Source organism: Phyllopteryx taeniolatus, chromosome 13 (assembly GCF_024500385.1).
Source record: "Phyllopteryx taeniolatus isolate TA_2022b chromosome 13, UOR_Ptae_1.2, whole genome shotgun sequence".
NCBI lineage: Eukaryota > Metazoa > Chordata > Actinopteri > Syngnathiformes > Syngnathidae > Phyllopteryx > Phyllopteryx taeniolatus.
This window is the reverse complement of record NC_084514.1, coordinates 24990331-24996546: the sequence shown is the minus strand read 5'-3', so window position 1 is coordinate 24996546 and position 6216 is coordinate 24990331. Positions and strand designations below refer to the sequence as shown.

General features: G+C 48.1%; 1 protein-coding gene across 1 annotated transcript in view; it reads left to right on the top strand.

The window, feature by feature from the left end:
* The window catches only part of LOC133487570 (gap junction alpha-10 protein-like), a 31327-nt gene that overhangs the window by 19485 nt on the left and 5626 nt on the right, over window positions 1-6216 (top strand). The window lies entirely within an intron of this gene.

Genomic DNA, 6216 nt, shown 5'->3' with positions numbered 1-6216 from the left:
TGGTGGTGGAACCTCAAAATACAGGAAATCATACAAGGACAGAGGTTAGCTAAGAAGAAGTGGTACAGTGAGAGGACCGAGGAGAGGAGAAAGGAATACATTGACATGCGACATAGGGCAAAGGTAGAGGTGGCAAATGCCAAACAAGAGGCATATGATGACATGTATGGCAGGTTGGACACTAAAGGAGAAAAGGAGCTATACAGGTTGGCCAGACAGAGGGATAAAGATAGGAAGGCTGTACAGCAGGTTGGGGTGATTAAGGACACAGATGGAAATGTGGTGCCAATAGTGTGTTGGAGAGATGGATAGAATACTTTGAGGAGTTGATGAATGAGGAAAATGAGAGAGAAGGGAGACTATAAGAGGCAAGTGTGGTGTAACAGGTCATGGCAAAGATTAGTAAGGGGGAAGTTAGAAAAGTCACTAAAGAAAAATGGAAAGGCAGTTGGTCCTGATGACGTTCCTGTGGAGGTATGGAAGCATCTAGGAGAGGTGGGTGTGGCGTTTTTGACCAGCTTGTTCAACAGAATTCTAGCGGGTGAGGAAATGCTTGAGGAATGGAGGACAGTGTGCTGGTGGCCATTTTTAAGAACAAGGGTGAAGTGCAGAGCTGTGGGAACTATAGAGGAATAAAGCTGATGAGCCACACAATGAAGTTATAGGAAATAGTAGTGGCGGCTAGACTCAGGACAGATGTATTTGCGAGCAACAGTATGGTTTCATGCTTAGAAAGAGTACCACAGATGCATTATTTGCCTTGAGGGTGCTGATGGAAAAGTACAGGTCAGAAGGAGCTACATTGTGTCTTTGTAGATCTAGAGAAAGCCTATGAGTACCCAGAGAGGAACTGTGGTACTCCATGTGGAAATCTGTAGTAGCAGAGGTATGTTAGAATAATACAGGACACGTATGAGGGGAGCAGAACAGTGGTGAGATGTAGTGTGGGTGTGACAGAGGAATTTAAGGTGGAGGTGGGAGTTCATCAGGGATCAGCCCTGAGCCCCTTCCTGTTTACAATGGTGATGGATAGCGGGACAGATGAGCTTAGACTGGAATCCCAATGGACCATGATGTTCGCGGATGACATTGTGATCTGCTCCCTGCAGTAAAAGCAGGGAGCAGGTGGAGGAACAATTAAAAATATGGAGACATGCACTGGAAAGGAGAGGAAAGAAGATTAGACGAAGTTAGATTGAATATATGTGCATGAATGAGAAGGGTGGTGGACTTTAAATACTAGGGGTCAACAGTAAAGAGCAATGGTGAGTGTGGTAAGGAAGTGAAGAAACGGGTCCAAGGAGGTTGGAACGGATAGAGGAAGGTGTCAGGTGTATCATGTGACAGAGAGGCTCTGCTAGGATGAAGGGCAACGTTTATAAGAGAGAGGCTCTGCTAGGATGAAGGGCAAAGTTTATAAGACCGTGGTGAGGCCAGCCATGATGTATGGATTAGAGACAGTGGTACTGAAGAGACAACAGGAAGCAGAGCTGGAGGTAGCGTAAATGAAGATGTTGAGGTTCTCTCTAGGAGTGTCAAGATTGTACAGGATCATCAGAGGGATAGCCAAGGTTATATGTTTTGGAGACAAAGTTAGAGAGAGCAGACTTTGATGGTTTGGACTTCGTCCAGAGGAGAGATAGTAAGTATATTGGTAGAAGGATGGCGAAGATAGAGCTGCCAGACGAGAGCTAGAGGAAGACTAAACAGAAGGTTGATAGTGACGGAAGACATGAGGGCAGTTGGTGTTAGAGAATAGGATGAGGGAGAGAGGCTTACGATACATGGAAAAGGACACGCTCTGGTGACCCCTAATGGGACAAGCCGAAAGGAAAAGAAGACGGTGACTTACATTTGTTCATTTTATATATATATGCTTTTGGTTTTGCTTGTTAATAGTACATTTATACTTGTTAGAGATGCAACCAAGATGAAAACCAGGGAGCAGCCACAAACATTGACCATGCGCAATACAGCTATCTGGAATGTTCTGAAGATGAAAGAAACAACTGGTGTACTAAGTAACAGATGCCGAACTGGGGGAGCTAGGAAAACAGCAGCAATTGATGACAGAAACACTATGAGAGCTGTAAAGAAGGCCTCTCAAACAGCTTTTAGTGACCTCAGAAGCAACCCCCAGAGGGCAGAAAGACTTTATAAACAAAAGAGAGGCAACGCCAAGAGATGTCAACCACTCATTAGCAAGAAGAATAGAAAGGTCTTACTGGAACTAGAATTAAAAGCTGTAGTGTAAATCACGTGTCATCTTTTGATGTTAAACTCAAATTTTACAGCCCATTGCAAAACTAAATTAATTGGCCTCACTGTTTCAATACTTTTGGAGGGAAGTGCATATTTATTATTGCAATAACTGTAAATGTGTCTTTCTGTTGCTTTGGTCTGATCTGTTTAGCTTAAGACTGCAGCGGTGCCTTGAGATACATGTGATCCGATTTTTTTGTTATTCACATACAAGTGTGAACTGGCAGATGTTTTACTTTGATTTGCAAGTGCAAACTTGAGATATGAGTGCTGTATGTTGGCAGGTGACTCAACTCACTTCACAACAAGTGGCTGTTTGACAGATATGATTGGTAAATATTTTTTTAAAAGAGGCTTCAAGCTGTTTATTGCCATTCTCAGTTGAAGGTTACTGTCAAATTAAACATTAAACAAAGAGAATTACACATTGTATATTTAAAACAACCGCATACTCCGCTACTTTAATATGAACATCCATCCATCCATTTCCTATACCGCTTATCCTCACCAGGGTCGCGGGGGTGCTGGAGCCTATCCCAGCTATCTTCGGGCGGGAGGCGGGGTACACCCTGAACTGGTCGCCAGCCAATCGCAGGGCACATACAAACAAACAACCATTCACACTGACATTCACACCTACAGGCAATTTAGAGTCTTCAATTAACCTACCATGCATGTTTTTGGGATGTGGGAGGAAACCGGAGTGCCCGGAGAAAACCCACGCAGGCACAGGGAGAACATGCAAACTCGGATTGAACCCCGGTCCTCAGAACTGTGAGGCAGACACTCTAACCAGTCGTCCACCGTGCCGCGTTCTTTGTAGTGTATTCAATTAAATATAGGTTGAATATGATTTGCAAATCATTGTATTCTGTTTTTATTTATGTTTAACAACGTCTGGGGAGTAGCTGGATCCAAGAGCAGGCGGACGCAGATGTAAAATGATGAACAGTTTATTGAGAAAAGGAAATGGTGGTGGTCCTACGTGGGTTGGGAGGCGGTGGCGTGGACAGCTGGCAGGCAGTGGTGAGGACAGGCGGCTGGTTTGGCGGCAGGAATGACGTGGATCAGGAACATGGGAGAAAACGCTGAGAACAAGAGACACAGGAGTCAAAAAAGGGAACGAGGAATAGAGTTGCTTACGTGAGGTAAATGGGCCGTGCTACCTCTGGAAGTAACTGCAATACTTTGGCGAGGATTTCCTGGAACAGGCAGGCTTATATACTGGTGGTGTTGAGGCTGATTGGAGACAAGTGCTGAAAACAGAGAGGGGAGGGGGGAGAGAGAGAGGAAGCAAACCGCCCTCCCGGCTCCAATAATGGAACTGCAGGGCATCATATGACAGTATCCCCCTCTTAACGGACGCCTCCCGGCGTCCTGCCAGGCTTCCCCGTCGTCCAAAAGGGTATGTAAATCCAAGAAAGCTCCTCCGGCCAGTACCCTTCCCAGCGACCAGGTACTGGAACCCCGTCCCCTTAGGCCTCACGTCGAGGATGGCGACACTGTAAAGGCCGGATGGTTGTCAATAATCCGGGGGAGGTGGAGGGGGTTCGGCCGGAGGGCTTAGGGCGCAGGTGGAGACAGGCTTGAGCAAAGAGATGTGGAAGGTTGGGTAAAGCTTTAAGGACTGTGGAACCTTCAACTGGACGGATTGATAATTTTGGTAATTGGGAAAGGGGCAATGATTTTCTCCGGGCACTGCGGTTTCCTCCCACATCCCAAAGACAAGCATGGTAGGTTAATTGACAACTCTAAATTGCCCGTAGGTGTGAATGTGAGTGTGAATGGTTGTTTGTTTATATGTGCCCTGCGATTGGCTGGCAACCAGTTTAGGGTGTACCCCGCCTCCTGCCCAATGATAGCTGGGATAGGCTCCAGCACGCCCGCGACCCTAGTGAGGACAGCGGCTCAGAAAATGGATGGATGGAAAGGGCCAATGAAACGGGGAGTTCAATGGAGACATACCGGTAGCGCAACTGGTGAGGGAGTTGTGGGTGTACTCAATCCACGGGAGGAATGAGCTCCAGGAAGAGGGGTTGCGTGCAGCAACACAACGGAGGGCTGATTCTAGGGATTGGTTTGCCCGCTCTGTTGATGATATCCTGACGACAAGCTGGCTGCTGCGCCCACCGCTTTACAGAATTCCTTCCATACCAGGGATGAGAACTGAGGACCTCTGTCAGAGACAATATCGATGGGAATACCGTGGAGTCCAAAGACATGCTGTACAAGGACGTTAGCAGTTTCGAAGGCGGATGGTAGATTGGGGAGGGGTACGTAATGGACAGATTTGCAAAAGTGATCGACAATAGCGAGAATGATAGAGTTACCTTCAGAAGGAGGTAGACCGGTAACGAAGTCCAGAGCGATATGGGACCAAAGGTGGCTAGGGATAGACAATGGACGCAGCAGCCCAGCTGGGGGCAGGTGTGAAGACTTCTCTCGGGCACAGACGGAGCAGGCTTGGACAAACTCCTGGGTGTCTTGAACAAGGCTTGGCCACCAGAAATGCTGCCAGATGAACTGAATGGTGCGAGTGATGCCAGGATGACAGGTGAGTTTGGAGTTGTGAGACCACTGAAGAACATCAGAGCGTGCGGAATCTGGTACGAACAGGTGGTTTGGAGGCCCAGTCTTGGGATGCGGATGAGTATTTTGGGCCTCCTTAACCACCTGTTCGATCTGCCAAGTGGCTGCTCCAACGAAGCACGAGAAAGGAAGAATGGGTTATGGTTTGTCAGGGCTGGTGGGGGGTGAGTAAAGTCGATAGAGGGCATCTGGTTTGCTGTTTTTGGAGCCAGAATGGAAGGAGAGATTGAAATTAAACCTGCTCAAGAAACAAGCCCAGTGAGCTTGTCGAGGGTTAAGGCGTTTGGCGGAACGGAGGTAAGAGAGATTCCTGTGGTCTGTCCAAATTATGAATGGTATTTCAGTCCCCTCCAGCCAGTGCCACTGCTCCTCCGAGGCCAGGACAGCCCCCGCCCCCGTGTCCGAGGCGTCAACCTCGACCACGAACTGGAGGGAAGGGTCGGGGTGGTGAAGAATGGGCGCACTGGTGAACAGGGTCTTGAGTTGACTGAATGCTTGGGATGCTGCCGGGGTCCATTGAAAGAGGTAGCTGGTGGATGTGAGGCTAGTGAGGGGAATAGCGACCTTGCAGTAATTACGGATGAATCGACGGTAGAAATTGGCGAATCCAAGGAAACGTTGTAGTTCTTCGTGGGTGGTGGGAGTGGGCCAGTTAACGACTGCTTGGATCTTGGCAGGGTCGGGTTTAGGTTGTGGAATTCGCATTTTTCAGGTTTAACATACAGAAGGTTTTCAAGGAGACGCTGAATGACTTGGCGCACATGGATGCGGTATTCTACGGGGGAGCGAGAGAAAATAAGGATGTCATCGAGGTATGCAAACATAAAACGGTTGAGCATGTCACGGAGAACGTCAATAATAAATGTTTGGAAAACTGCAGGGGCGTTGGTTAAACCGAAAGGCATGACCAGATACTCGAAGTGTCCGAGAGGGGTATTGAAGGGTATTCGTAGATCTAATTTGGTGAATACCTGGGCGTCACAGAGGGGTTCAAACGAGGGGTCAATGAGGGGAAGCGGAGATTTATTCTTCACGGTGATATCATTGACAGCACGGCAGTCGATACATGGGCAGAGAGTGGTGTCTTTCTTTTCAACAAAAAAGAAGCCGGCCCCAACTGGAGAAGAGGAAGGTCGAATGAGTCTGAAAGTCAGAGAGTCATGGATATAGTCCTCCATTGCCCTTTTCTCAGGTCGGGAAAGGTTGTAGAGACGGCTGGAGGGAAGAGGGGCCTCCGGCAGCAGATTAATTGCACATTCATACGGGCGGTGGTGGGTAGAGAAATGGCCATGTCTTTACGAAACACCGGAGAGAGGGGGGCTCGTCCCGGACTGCTAGTTCATCCTTGAGCTGCTCGGGAAGGCC